Source organism: Equus przewalskii, chromosome 14 (assembly GCF_037783145.1).
Source record: "Equus przewalskii isolate Varuska chromosome 14, EquPr2, whole genome shotgun sequence".
Lineage (NCBI taxonomy): Eukaryota > Metazoa > Chordata > Mammalia > Perissodactyla > Equidae > Equus > Equus przewalskii.
Window position 1 is genome coordinate 62,028,980 of NC_091844.1, and position 16,260 is coordinate 62,045,239.

The window sequence follows — 16,260 nt, forward strand, 5'->3', positions numbered from 1 at the left end:
AAAAGACAACACTTTTCCAATTGCACATCTTTTGTTAGCTAAATGAAAATTCATCAGGAGAAAAAAAGCACTAATATGGTTGAAATAAATCAAAGTTACAAAATTTTTATAAGCAGGAGAACATGACTTAATGAGAGATAATGAGTAAGAGACTTTCATTTGGTCAATTCTAAAAGGCATAAGGCTCTTCTCAGAGATGATGAGCCTAACTAATAAACAATGAAGGCTTATTTCATCCTTCAGAGAGTATAGTATGATCTGCGTGTTCACAGGGAAAAGCAGGAATGCTGTCACCACCATAGAAAAAAACTTATAATAATATTTGAGGAATCTCTTCTAAAGACTGTCTAAATAGCATATGCAGGTGTGATATAGCTGCTGAAATTCTTACCAGAAAAAGGTAAATTATAAACCAATAAATAGGCCTGAAATATCAAATTGGTAAGTGTGTTATCTTCTTAGAAGAATAAGTCAACACCTTCCAACCTGTCAAAATGTATTCAAACTACTAATTTTTCTCGTATTTCTTGTGGGAAAAATTAACAGGACTGGCGTTAAAAATTCAAACTAATTTATTAAGTCCCCACTCCATGCTAAATACACTGAGGGAGTTTGGAGGCCACAAACAAAAATCACTGCATTTGCTCCCAAGAACATTACAATATACTAAGGAGACTTGCATTTAAATAAAGCAAGACGATTAAACACATTACCTGTTGCTATGGAGTCAAGGACGGGGGTACTGAGAGCATGGTGGGTAGAGCTCCTAGATCTGAGAACTCAAGGTCAAGAGAGAGTCGGGGAGGCCTTCCCAGAGGAGTGGAGTAGAAGTACAGTGGGGGGCTTTGGAGAAGAAATGAATGAAAGTCACAAGTGGTATTATTATGCAAGCACATTTCTAGCTACATGGGCAGAGGAAGGACATGGATGACAGTTTTCTAGAAAATGTTGAAAACTGAATTTGAAGCCTGAAATCAAATTTTGTTAAAAAGTGAAATATCTGCTATATTCCAAAGATGAATGAAATAGACAAAATTCAAACAAAATTGTTGAAAGAGAGAAATCTATCTCCCCTCATATATACACACATATATATTATATATGTACTATACATGTACACACTTATATGTACTACAGTGTATATATATGTGTGTGTGCACATGAGTGTACGTAGTAGAGTTATTATTCTTGAAATCACAAATACAATGAATGAGTTAATGCTAATAAGTTATCAAACGTATATGATAGACATTTTCTAAAAACAAATAAATTATCTCAAGAAGAAATTGGATCTCTAAATGGATCAACAGACGTTAAGTAAATGGAGTAGATAGTTAAAATTTCCCCTTTTCCCTACTCTCCAATGACACCAAATCTAGATGCTTTTACAGGCAAGTTTAAGCAAACCTTCCAAATGTTTTATCTCTGACCTTCACACATTTTTCCAGAGAACATAATAGAGTGAAACTTTTCCAATTCTTTTTGTGAGATTCATATAACAAAAATGCCAAAACTAGACAAGGACAGTACAAAAATTTATAGGTCACTCTCATTCATAGAGTCAAACCTTAGATTCATTAAATTGTATTAGTAAATTGATGCCAACAATGTAAAAAAATTTATCTGTCTGGTATGCAAAGCAATCTAGCCACACAATTCATTAAGAGATTAAAAAATGCATCTGATCATCTCAAAAGAGAGAGAAAAATCTTCAAATAAATTTTGCTTGCAATCATCATTAAAATAAAAAAGACACTTTGGAAATTAGTAGTTGGAAGGAAACTCCTCAACATTATTTATCAAAACCCTGTAGTAGACAACATACTTAATGGCAAGTATTTAGAAGCTTTCCCACCAGGAATAAGGCAAGTATATCTGCTCTTCTTGCTGTCTTGTGCCTTTAAATGTTGCTTCTCTAACAGTTCCTCCTTTCCCCTACTAGACAAGGTGAAACTTTATATGTCCATATTTTTTTACCTTGTTTTCCATCTCTTTAATTTTTTGTTTGTACTGCAGAAGTATTCAGCTCTGTCTTCTGACACAATTATTTTTTCCTATAGCTTATCAGTCTATTGTTCAACCCATCTATTAAGATGTTTTTCCTATAACTATATTACTTATTTTACTATATGTAGGACATATATTTTGTCCTTTTTCAATTATTCTTATTTTTTCATTCATACTATACTGCTCTTGCCCTTTGATCTCTATTAATCTTCTAACCATTTGGACATTTTACTTTTCATTCAGATTATTCTAGTGTCTCAAGGTCATGGGCTTTGAATTTTCTCATGTGCTTCATTACTGACTCCCCATTGTGGTGGTTTCTTTCCTTGATTGGTTTGTAAGTTTGACTATATCCCATTGCAGTGATAGTTTTCCTGAGAACTTCATATGATCCGGTTTGTGGGAGCATCCCGACAGCATCAACTCATGATGCTTTTGCCTAACCTCACAGATTGCTGGTACAGGACAACTTTCTTAAATTTTTTGGTCTTAAATTTCCTGAAACACATAGCTGTTATGAATTCAGATTCTGTTCCCAAGGTTGGTATGAACCAGAAGAGTGGTTTCCTCTGGGTGTTTCTTACACCCTGAGCCCTAGTCGGGGGTGTTCTTCCATGCTGCTTCCCAGGACTAAGCGTTGTTTTTTAGCCTCCCTTTCTTTCAAGTGGCAGCCTTTGTGAGTCTTGATACATGCTCTTGACTTGATTTCCCTCTTCTTCGCAGCCATAAGACAATTTTCTTTTATCAGTTTCAAGATGACTGATGTACGCTAAGTTACTTTTATTCTATTTTTTCCATCATGTTGACAGGTTAAGAGTGGCTTTTGAATCAGCTCAGATTGGCATATTAATTGATAATATATGTTAGACTATTTGAAGTCACTTTCAAAATGGTGATTTAAAATTCAGCTACGGTTCTTTGGCTAGAGACTCTGAATGGAGCGTAATCTGAAGTGTAGGCACCATGAACCTAATAAATCTCAAGCTTTGAAGGTCCTGCATGGGCTACTTTCATAGTCCTATAAAATTTTTAAAAGTAAGGTGTTTTATGTTATTTTTATTAAAAAAGACTTCCCTCCCCAATTGTATAAGGTTCAGGCCCCATAAAACCTGGAATATCCCCTGGGTGTGCTTTTGAGAGACTGAAGTTTCAAAAAAGAAAATCTAAATATACACTCAATGCCAGCAATTATAGAACTATAGGAAGTGTCCACTACAGTAAACAGAATCTCAGATTTTTAAAATCTTTGTAAGATGAAAAGAGAAACGCATAATCACGAATGAGTACTAAAGGCGGCATGATTCAGAGGTAATCTGGTCAGGAAAAGAGTGCCAGAATGAGCTGAAGTTTCAAGAAAAGTGCCAACAAAGAGAATGCATATATATATATACTCTATAATATGAAAGAGAAATAGAAAGTCATAATCCCAGTGCTTAAGGAAAATGATAACATGCTAGCACCCGAAGACAGAAGGCACTCCTACTCAAACCTAATTTTAGTTCAGTCTCTCAGAGTCAGGAAAATAACGTGTATAATGGAAATGTATTGGAGGCCACAAACGAGTGATAAAATAATCTAAGATCTCCAGTTAGCAAGTGAAGAAGCATGTAACAAGATACTAAAGAGACTGCGAATGTGGTGCCATAGTTTGAACAATTATGAAAATGAGGGAGAGAGAGTACACTCAGAAAACTGGAGTTAAGCAAATGTTCTGAGCTTTCAAAGTGAGGAGAGAAAAGATAAGTTATTTGAGAAAATTATAATCTGAGGGGTAAGAAAGGCCTCAGAAAATTTTTCTAGCAAAAATTTAAATAATCAAAGAGTCTGAATGGATTTTTTAAAAGTATATGATGATCCCTGTGATCTAGCTGCATTCAACAGCAGGACGTAATGACAAGCATGCCTCATTCACATTTTAGATGAAATTGCTAGGAGATGCTTAGGTAGTAGTAGATCCACTGTATTAACATCAAGACACAGATATAATGGGAAATTATTTTGTGAAAGAACGAAAGGGGTTTTTTTGTTGTTGTTGTTGTTTTCCCTGAGGAAGGTTTGCCCTGAGCTAACCTGTGTCACCAATCTTCCTCTACGTTGTATGTGGTTTGCTGCCACAGCATGGCTGATTAGTGGTGTAGATCCGCCCCAGGGATCCAAACCTGTGAACCAGGGCCACCAAAGCAGAGCATGCTGAACTTAACTACTATGCCATGGGGCTGGCCCCTAAAATGGGATGATTTTAAGAAGCCTATTTATTGTTGGTTAAGTTCTGTTGAAACCTGGGGGAAGCTGCTGGTGGAATGTCATGTGGCTTTGTTTTAGACTTTATCATGATGCTTTGGTTTAGTTTTTTTCCGTTTTGGATTTTTTCCAATTAAAAACATTGAAGGCAGAGTTATCAAATTTTTAAGTTCAAGAAGATGGGACAAAAACTAATTTAGTAGCAACAAGATCAAATTCTTCTATTTAGGTCAAAACTAAAGAGACAATTAGAAAAGATTGTGAAAATCTTCTCTTAGATTTCCAAGCATATGCTAGGGTGGGACACCAGCCCTATGCTTCATTGATCAAAATACAGGTACAGGGTAAGCCAACAAAATAATGATGCTATTGGCACAAACTCTAATACAACCTTAATATGTGAGAAAATGCTCCAATCACACAGAATGAAGTCTTGTTTCTGCAATGAGCAGAATATATCTGATGAAGGGGCTTTAAATCATGGTGGTTCACATTAATAGGGATACTAAAGAAGTAGAGAATAATTATAGATAGCGTAAAGGATAGATATTCGTATTTTTTTGGTCGGATGTGGGTGTCATACATAATATTTAAGGAATTATTTGAGTTGGTTGTTTAGTCTAATGAGAAGAAGACCAAGAAGAGACACAGTAGAGTTTTTAAATATTAAAAAAAAAAAAAATAAGGGCTGGCCCCGTGGCCGAGTGGTTAAGTTCGCGCGCTCCGCTGCAGGCGGCCCAGTGTTTCGTTGGTTCGAATCCTGGGCGCGGACATGGCACTGCTCATCAAACCACGCTGAGGCAGCGTCCCACATACCACAACTAGAGGAACCCACAACAAGAAATATACAACTATGTACTGGGGGGCTTTGGGGAGAAAAAGGAAAAAATAAAATCTTTAAAAAAAAAAATAAAAATAAAAAAAATTTTTTATAAATCATGTGGATTAAGGGAAAAAAGTCATTAGGATTAGCAGAAAACTTCTGTGTTCTCCTTTTGCATAATTTGCCATGATTCACAGTCCAAGTCAAAGAGCAAATCCTCTGTGAAACTGTCCATTCACTCCAGCAATATACGTTTCTGAGCAGTTTTTGTGGATTTCTCTAGTATGACTTTTATTACATGTGTATTGGAATTATGTTTTAATGGCTTTATTCCTCTTCAGAGTTCAGAACAGAGACCATATTTTATTCAAATTTATAGCAAATCAGAACTCAATTCAACTTAAGCCAGAACTTTCAAGCAATTAAGCTATTTAATGGAATGGAATGCGGTGTTTTGAGATAAAATGCTCATTTGTAACTGTTTCTAAAGTGAAAATTCATCTCTCCAGCTGCTGTTGAGAGGGCTTTCTCATCAGGTTGCATTGAGAGAGAAGTAGAGATTGACAAGATGACCATAGGTTTGCTTTCAACTCTGACATTCAGTGGTTTCCTGTCCATGTCTTTCCCTTCTGCCCTTCTTTTCCTGCAGCATTTTTGGTGCCCTGTTCTCTTCCTACCGCCTATAGGATTGTCCTGGCCTGGGATTCTTTAGAAATAAGGTCCTTTAGAAATAAGTAGCCAAAAGGTTGCTTTATTTACTTCAGTAAAACTCCCATTATATGGGCAGCCCTTCTAATTACAGCCTCAAAGATTTATCACAAGTGGAGCAAACAAGTGAAAACGGCCCTGGGCATGGATTTAGAATACTCGTGTTGAAAGTTTGCTTCAACTTACTATATGACCTTTGGTAACTCACTTGGCTTCTATGAATCTAATATTAAATTATAGGAAACCTCAATTAGGATCATTATTGTGAGAGAATCTATAGGTGTCACACAAATATTAAGTAGTAGTATTAGCATTATTTTCAGGGTTATTCTACCATCCTTGCCCTCATGTATGTGGATGGGAGATCTCTCTATGTGGACAAGAATGTGTTTAAGATACAGTGGCCACATCTAGCACCCAGCTTCTCTTTCACAAGTCATTTCCCTCTCCCAACAGAACATAAAACAAAAGTTTAGTATCATTCAATGCACAGACTCTAAAGGTCCTTACTCTTGGTATCATAGAAAATTGCACATTTCTAAGAAAGATCACTCTAATCACTCTATTTTGCATTCAGTGAGAATTGGTGGTACCTCACTCTGAAGAAGCCTGGTTCTATATATCATCCCTAATTGCCTTGTCGAAATAGGCCCATATACTCAAGTGCTAGAGTCTTTGCTCTGGTGTCTTTGGAGATCTTACAGACCCTTGATGACTTATTATATGTCTCATCAAGTGCTAGAACTGGCCACATCATTTGCAGGTCTCAGTGCAAAATGAAAACATAGTCTTTTGTTCAACAATTATTAAGAATCTCAAAATGGTGACAAGGAAGGATTAAACCAAACACAGAACCCTTCTGAACACTGGGCCCTGGGCAAATGCACAGATCACACACCTGTGAAGCAAGCCCTGTCACATGTCAATGCACAAATGAAGGTGAGATAGTTGTAAACCACCAAAAAAGTAAAGTGAGCATTATTACAAATTATGTAAACACTTGAATTAATGCAAAGAGAAATTTCTGAATAGACACAGTCGTTAAAGAACTTCAGACACAATTCAAAATACAATCATAGCTAAGAGAAATTCTGCTTTAACTGTCTTTGAAGGCAAAATTGAATAACTGCACTCTCCCTTTCGACTATAGACCTGAACACCAGAAAGAACTGAGTTGCTATTAAATAGCTCTTGTGTTTCACCAGAGGTGGTTCCACCTCAGGAGACATGGGTATCTTGTAACAGTATATCTATAAATATTTGTAAATGATTTTGAGGCAAAATATCCCTCTATTAGTACAAGTCATTATTTTTGTATAATAGAGTCTACTAGACACTGTTAGTCATTTCTTATTAACAGCAAAAAAAAAAGAAGAAAAAAGAAAGAAAAGCAGCAGAAGAAAAAAATCTGTTGGGGAGACTTCAGTCCTTGGGCGACATTCCTTACTTTTTATCAGATGCTAACTGCTGGAATCTGTGAAACAGATTTTTGACTGTGTCAGGGCTGGCTCCATCTCAGCTATGAACTGGGAATTTTCAAGGAGAGTTTTATAGTAATTTCATTTGGATTGACAGAACTGACTTTGGTGTTTTATAAACTGATCAAGGGGCAGGAATTTTCGGACAAGGACTTGATTTTCTCATATTTATGATATCAATATTCACTGATCTAATCATTCTTCTCCTTCCTTCTTCAATAATAATAAAGATCTGTGGTTATTTCAAATGCAAACTTAGGGAAGACAAGAAAAATATCTATTCGGACTGAATCGCAAGTTTTTAGATTATCTTCAAAACATTGTCTCAAATAAGCATTCAGATTTTAATTTGGTGGTGAAGGAAATTGTTTAAATTTTTTTCTCAAGTGTTTTCTACATTACAATTATTATTCCATACTATATATTAGAAATTAGAATTGATATCATATATTATATATTAATCCCTTCCAATGCTAGCCCCAGCCACAATTCATTGCTGGTTTAACAGACATTGTAGTGCTTAGTCATCCCTCAGTGTTCATAGAGGATTGGTTCCAGCACACCTAGCCAGATACTAAAATACAGGGATGACCAAATCTCTTGTCTAAAATGGCACAGTATTGGCATATAACCTACGCACATTGTTACATATGCAAATATGGAGGGCCAACTGTACTCACACATAAACACACATCTCACTTTAAAAGGAGACTCCTTGAGGTTCTCATCAAGATGGCGCTGTGAGCAGATGTTGAACTCGCCTCCTCCCGCAAGCACAACCAGGTTACAACAATTTTAGGAGGAATCACCCTGGATTGAAAACTGAAAACTGGATGAAAAGAACCCCCACAACAAGGGACAGTCCTGACGAAAGCAGAAGAGGCAGTAACTCTGGCCAGAGAGGAAAAAAGCCACCTTTGGGAGCAGTGGAGCTTCTCAGCTGGCCAGGCGGGAGCCAACCTAAGGATATTCCGATAGCATCTCAAGATGCCTAAGAGTCTCATGCTACTATACATCGGAAGGTGGACGGACTTCCCCCAGGGAGGAGGTGGAAATAGGTGAAAACTCTCCGACCCCCGACCCCCGGACAGCCTAGTTCCTGCAGGAGGCTCTCTTCCAGCAGACTCCCCCATAGCATCGCCACACACCAAGGGCGGGAGTGTGCACTCACAAGTGGAGCGATGGTGGAAACAGGTGACAACAGCCCTACTCAAGCCCCCTGCGATTACACCTAAGCCCAAGGGGAATCCCCAGGGTCCCACACCCACTGGCAGGGAAGGCCTCCGCTCGCCATTAGCAGGGAGGCCCCGTCCAGAATCCAGAACAAAGGGCAGCTCCCGGTGGGTGGATTCCCTGGCACGGCACCAGACCGCAAGCTGCTGCTGGGCCCATGGTCTCCGGCACACTGGTCGGTGCAGGGGACGCCCGGACTTCCCGTAGACATATTGGGGACACGGAGCTCCAGCACCAGGCTCAGCAGCCCAGGGTGAGGCTCCGGGGTCCCGCACCCCCCACCCCCGGCAGGGAAAGCCTCTGCTCGCCATTAGCTGGGAGGTCCTGCCCAGAATCCAGAACAAAGGGAAGCTCCCGGTGGGCAGATTCCCTGGCATGGCACCAGACCGCAAGCTGCTGCTGGGCCCACAGTCTCTGGCACATGGGTCGGTGCAGGGGGTGCCAGGACTTCCCGTGGATGTGCTTGGGGACTGGGTGGAGCTCCAACACCCAGCTCTGCGGCCCAGGGGGATGCTCCAGGGTTCCGCACCCCCCAAGCAGGAAGGGCCTCTGCTCGCCATTGGCAGGGAGGCCCTGCCCAGCATTCAGAACAGCAGGAAGCTCCCTAGAGCAGAATTCCCCAGAAGGCAGCAGCTTACAAGCCACCGCCAGGCCCATGGACTCTGGCCATGTCCCAGACGAGGCAAGGGGCTCCCAGAGATACCATGAGAGTGGAGTGGGGCAGAGTGGAGCTCCGGTGAAATGGCTACATAGCCCAGGGGGGAGCTCCAGGTTCCTACAGCAGCCTCAGTGAAAGCCTCTGCACAGCACTAGTGGAGAGGTTCCAACTGGCAATAACAAGGCGGGAAGGCCCTGGGGCAAAAGTAGCACAGCTAGGTGAGCTAACGACAGACTGCAGAAGATACCCATAGCTCTGCTGGGACCTATAGTGGACAAGTGTGATCTTATGGGCTCTGTTAGGGACAAAGCAGAGATTATAGGTGATCCTGCTCCTGGCTGCTGGGAAAGCCCACAACACCACTGCAGACCACAAGGAGGGAGTGGGTCTAAGTGGGCTGCAACAGTAGGCACCACCAGCCTGAGGCCCCCTTGCAATTGCCCCCACAACCGATGAGGGACCCCACAGGACCACTGTGACTATGAGGAGGGGTCCAGGTCCAGTCAGTAACAGCTGACAGGGTTCCTGGTTGGTGCAGTCTAAACAGCTGCCACCCCCCCCCCCCCACCAGCCGCAACAAGTGGTAGCAGCGACTAAACTCTATCTCTATGTGGAGCACAAATCCACGCCATCAAGCAGTATGAAAAAATATATTAAATCTCCAGAACAGAAGGAAAATGATAAGCACCCAGAAAACAATCCCAAAGACAATGAAGTCTGTAACCTAAATGACGATGATTTGAAAAATGCCATTATTAAAAAACTCAACAAGTTAAAAGAGAATTCAGATAGACAACTCAATGAGTTCAGGAGCTATGTCACAAAAGAGCTTGACACTATAAAGAAGAACCAATTAGAAATACTGGAGAAGAAGAACACCATGGAGGAGATTAAGAAAAATCTGGACTCTCTGAACAGTAGGGTTGATAATATGGAGGACAGAATTAGCAAATTGGAGGATAGGAATATAGAAATGCTGCAGACAGAGGAGGAGAGAGAACTAAGACTAAAAAGAAACGAAGAAACTCTCCGAGAATTATCTGACTCAATTAGGAGATGCAACATAAGGATTATAGGTATACCAGAGGGAGAAGAGAAGGAGAAGGGGGCAGAAGGCCTGTTCAAAGAAATAATAGCTGAGAACTTTCCAAACTTGGGAAGAGAGATGGAACTTCATGTGACAGAAGCCAATAGATCTCCAAACTTTATTAACACAAGAAGACCCACCCCAAGGCATATAGTAGTGAAACTAGCAAAAGTCAATGACAAAGAGAAAATACTAAGGGCAGCCAGGCAGAAGAAAATAACTTACAAAGGAAACACCATAAGGCTATCAGCAGATTTCTCAGGAGAGACCTTACAGGCTAGAAGAGATTGGAATGAAATATTCAAAACTCTGAAGGACAAAAACCTGCAGCCAAGAATACTTTACCCAGTGAAAATATCCTTCAAATACAATGGAGAAATAAAAACTTTCCCAGATAAACAAATGTTAGGGGAGTCCATCACCACAAAACCTCCTCTTCAAGAAATGCTCAGGAAGAACCTCATTCCTGAAAAATCTAAAAAAGGAAAGGGGTTACAAAATCCAGAACAAAGGAGATAAGCAGAAGGACAATAACACAAATTAACAGCTCTCCATCAGGACAAAATGCAAAAGAACCGGAAAACAAGTGATAAAATGGCAACAGTATGCCCCCAAGTTTCAATAACCACTCTAAACGTGAATGGATTGAACTCTCCAATCAAAAGGCACAGAGTGGCAGGATGGATCAAAGAACAAGATTCAACAATATGCTGCTTCCAGGAAACACACCTCAGCCCCAAAGACAAACACAGACTCAAAGTGAAGGGATGGAAGACAATACCCCAAGCTAATAATGAACAAAAGAAAGCAGGTGTTGCCACACCTATATCAGACAAAGTAGACTTCAAAGCAAAACAGATAAAGAAAGACAAAGAGGGGCAGTATATAATGATAAAAGGGATGCTCCATCAAGATGACATAACACTTATAAATATATATGCACCCAACACAGGAGCACCAAAATTCATAAAGAAACTATTAACAAAACTTAAAGGAGACATCAACAGCAATACAATAATAGTAGGGGACCTCAACACCCCATTAACGCCAATGGACAGATCATCCAGACAGAAAATCAACAAGGAAATTATAGAATTAAATGAAAAATTAGATCAGATGGACCTAATAGATATATATAGAACACTTCATCCAAAAACAGCAGGTTACACATTCTTCTCAAGCGTGCATGGAACATTCTCAAGGATAGACCATATCTTGGGAAACAAAGCAAGCATCAACAAGTTCAAGAGGGTTGAAATAATATCAAGCATCTTTTCTGATCATAATGTTATGAAACTAAAAATCAACTACAAGAATAAAGCTGGGAAAGGGCCAAAAATGTGGAGACTAAACAACATGCTACTGAACAAACAATGGATTATTGAAGAAATTAAAGAAGAAATCAAATATTATCTGGAGACAAATGAAAATGAAAACATACCGTACCAAATGATTTGGGACGCAGCAAAGGTAGTCCTAAGAGGGAAATTCATTGCAATACAGGCTCACCTCAATAAGCAAGAAAAATCTTACATAAACAACCTCAAATGACACCTAATGGAATTAGAAAAAGAAGAACGAACAAAGCCCAAAGTCAGTAGAAGGAGGGAACTAATAAAAATTAGAGCAGAAATAAATGATATTGAAACAAAAAAGACAGTAGAAAGGACCAATGAAACAAAGAGTTGGTTCTTCGAAAAAATTAACAAAATCAACAAACCCTTACCCAGACTCACTAAAAAAAAAAGAGAGAAGTCTCAAATAAATAAAATTAGAAACGAGAGAGGAGAAATCACAACAGATACCGAAGAAATACAAAGGATCATAAGAGAATACTATGAAAAACTATATGCCAACAAATTGAACAACCTAGAAGAAATGGATAAATTCCTAGACTCATACATCCTACCCAAACTGAATCAGGAAGAAATAGAGACTCTGAATAGACCAATCACAAGTAAAGAAATAGAAACAGTAATCAAAAACCTCCCCAAAAATAAGAGCCCAGGGCCAGACGGCTTCTCTGGAGAATTCTACCAAACATTCATAGAAGATTTAATACCTATCCTTAAACTATTCCAGAAAATTGAGGAACAGGGAGCACTCCCTAATACATTCTATGAAGCCAACATCACCCTGATCCCCAAACCTGACAAGAACAACACAAAGAAGGAAAACTACAGGCCAATATCACTGATGAACATAGATGCAAAAATCCTCAACAAAATTTTGGCAAACCAAATACAGCAATATATCAAAAAGATTATACACCATGATCAAGTGAGATTTATACCAGGGACACAGGGATGGTTCAACATCCGCAAGACAATCAACGTGATTCACTACATTAACAAAATGAGAAACAAAAACCACATGATCTTCTCAATAGATGCAGAGAAAGCATTCGACAAGATCCAACATCCATTTATGATAAAAACCCTCAATAAAATAGGTACAGAAGGGAAGTACCTCAACATAATAAAGGCCATATATGACAAACCCACAGCCAGCATCATATTCAACAGACAAAAACTGAAACCCATCCCTCTCAGAACAGGAACAAGACAAGGGTGCCCACTTTCACCACTCTTATTCAGCATAGTACTGGAGGTTTTGGCCAGAGCAATTAGGCAGGAAAAAGAAATAAAAGGAATCCAAATAGGCAATGGAGAAGTAAAACTCTCGCTGTTTGCAGATGACATGATCTTATATATAGAAAACCCCAAAGAATCCATAGAAAAACTGTTAGAAACAATCAACAACTACAGCAAAGTTGCAGGGTATAAAATCAACATACATAAATCAGTAGCATTTCTATATGCTAACAATGAACTAACAGAAAAAGATCTCAAGAACTCAATCCCATTCACAATCGCAACAAAATGGATAAAATACCTTGGGATAAATTTAACCAAGGAAGTGAAAGATCTATACAACGAAAACTACGAGACCTTCTTGACAGAAATCGACGACGACATAAAGAGATGGAAAGACATTCCATGCACATGGATTGGAAGAATACACATAGTTAAAATGTCCATACTACCTAAAGCAATCTACAGATTCAACGCTATCCCAATCAGAATCCCAAGGACATTCTTTACAGAAATTGAACAAAGAATCCTAAAATTCATATGGGGCAACAAAAGACTGCGAATTGCTAAAGCAATCCTGAGTGAGAAAAACAAAGCCGGAGGAATCACAATCCCCAATTTCAAAACATACTACAAAGCTACAGTGATCAAAACAGCATGGTACTGGTACAAAAACAGGTCCACAGATCAATAGAACAGAATTGAAAGCCCAGAGATAAAACCACACATCTATGGACAGCTAATCTTCGACAAAGGAGCAGAGGGCCTACATTGGAGAAAAGAAAGTCTCTTCAACAAATGGTGCTGGGAAAACTGGACAGCCACATGCAAAAGATTGAAAATCGACCATTCTTTTTCACCATTCACCAAAATAAACTCAAAATGGATCAAAGACCTAAAGATTAGGCCTGAAACAATAAGTCTCCTAGAAGAGAATATCGGCAGTACACTCTTTGACATCAGCTTCAAAAGAATCTTTTTGGACACCATAACCCCTCACATGAGGGAAACAATAGAAAGAATAAACAAATGGGACTTCATCAGACTAAAGAGCTTCTTCAAGGCAAGGAAAAACAGGATTGAAACAAAAAAACAGCCCACTAATTGGGAAAAAATATTCACAAGTTATTTATCTGACAAAGGGTTAATCTCCATAATATACAAAGAACTCACACAACTTAACAATAAAAAATCAAACAACCCAATTACAAAATGGGCAGGGGACATGAACAGACATTTCTCCAAAGAAGATATATGGATGGCCAATAGACACATGAAAAGATGCTCATCATCACTAATCATCAGGGAAATGCAAATCAAAACTACACTAAGATATCACCTTACACCTGTTAGAATGGCAAAAATATCCAAAACCAAGAGTGACAAATGTTGGAGAGGCTGTGGAGAAAAGGGAACCCTCATACACTGTTGGTGGGAATGCAAACTGGTGCAGCCACTATGGAAAACAGTATGGAGATTCCTCAAAAAGTTAAGAATAGAAATACCTTATGACCCAGCCATCCCACTACTGGGTATCTATCCTAAGAACCTGAAATCAGCAGTTCCAAAAGTTCCATGCACCCCTATGTTCATCGCAGCATTATTCACAATAGCCAAGTCATGGAACCAACCTACGTGCCCAGCAACCGAAGATTGGATAAAGAAGATGTGGTATATATATACAATGGAATACTACTCAGCCATCAAAAAGGACAAAGTCGTCCCATTCACAACAACATGGATAGACCTTGAGGGTATTATGTTGAGTGAAATAAGCCAGACAGAGAAAGATGAACCCTATATGACTCCACTCGTAGGTGGTAGTTAATATATGGACCAAGAGAACTGATCGGTGGTTGCCAGGGGAAAGGGGGGTGGGGAGAGGGCACTAGGGGTGAAGTGGTGTACCTACAAGATGACTAATAATGATGTACAACTGTAATTTCACAAGGATGTTAACTTTCACAACCTTAATAAAAATAAAAAAAGAATGAAAAAAAAAAAAAAGGAGACTCCTTGAGCATAGACTGAAGAATTATTATTATTTTATGAAAGAGATACATCTTGGTGGCATTGACTCTGTCATTGCTTAATTTGGAGAGTGATTTCAAATAACTTTTATAAGTTTCAAAAGCATATAATTTTCAAAGCAAATGCCTGTAGAAGCTCCATATCTTATTTAAAAGCCAGAAAACTATGTCTTCAATCCACGGTGCTACTATTCTCTGAAAATAATATTTTATGTGACTTGTGACCTAACTTCATTTATTCAACATTTATTGAGAAAATGCCGTGTACTGCGTACTGTGGCAAGAAGTTGTGATATTAACATAAATATTAAATGGGAACTTTTAGGTAAAAAATAAGGCTGTTTCCTTTCCTTCAGAGCCAACAAAATTTGCTGTATCCTAATATCACAGTTTCTAGGATATTCAAATGGGCTAAAAGTCTAACAGAAATATTTTGAAACATGTCGAAATTCATTGATGTCTATCAAAATATTAACCTGCATAAGAAATATATTAGCTACATTTTAACAAAGCAAACAGAGCTTTGAGGGAATACTTTGGGAAATATGATTATTGTCTTCAAGTTCCAATGCAGATTTATTTGTTTATTTGTTTGTTTGTTTACAGGTCCGTTTTCCCCCCTGAAATTCAGCCAAATAGTGGATGAATCACACCTGCTCAAACAGTAGGAAATGATTAGTGACATCTGTTGTAGATGACTGGAGACATCTGTGAACTTTAGATCAATTTCTACTTCCATTTTAACACTTTATGTTCAAAAGTGACAGCTGTTGTCTCTGAAGCTTCTCACTTTCATATCTGAAATAAAACATAAGAGTTTTAAGATAAAATAATTTCTGCTAATTTCAAAGTGTCTTTGCAGATTGTGTTCCAAAATATTTTTGGAGTTGTATTTGTTGCTTGCATGTTCAAAAAATTAATTATTGTATGCACACATTCATTGATTCATTCTGGGCTTTGTTGGTACCTGGCTCTTTAGACATTTGAAAATTCAGGATATGAGTTCACAGAAGAGACAAGTCTGGCTTCATTATCACGAGCCAGAACACTTAGCATCTGTATATTCGTGGTGATTGGGACTGACATCAAGATTCTAAATCATACCTGAGGCAGCCTGGTTTCAGAGAAAGAAATAGCTTTTGAAAAATCTAAAACCTGCCTGAATGGAATTTTCCCTAATCAAAGCTAGCAAGTAAACAAAATGTTTTATTATGAGTGACCTCTCCTTTTCCCGTCCAATTTTCCCTTTCTCTTTCACCAGATACAGAGGTTCTTGATATTCTTAGCACCTCCCAAGCTCCCTAGTGGTTTCCTTAATATATCTACCTGTTTTCTAGATAGCTCCTCCTCTGCCTGCCTTCTGCACACCCATCAGTACCTGTACAGCATAGTTTCCCTTAG

The 16,260-nt window shown here is 38.8% G+C and overlaps 1 long non-coding RNA gene across 1 annotated transcript in view; it reads left to right on the top strand.

Moving 5' to 3' along the window:
- The window catches only part of LOC139075797 (uncharacterized), a 39,831-nt gene extending 24,142 nt beyond the window's left edge, over positions 1-15,689 (top strand). Inside the window, exon 2 of the long non-coding RNA XR_011526602.1 lies at positions 15,466-15,689. This is a non-coding gene — a long non-coding RNA (uncharacterized lncRNA). The remainder of the gene's footprint in view (positions 1-15,465) is intronic.
- The last annotated feature ends 571 nt before the right edge of the window (positions 15,690-16,260 follow it).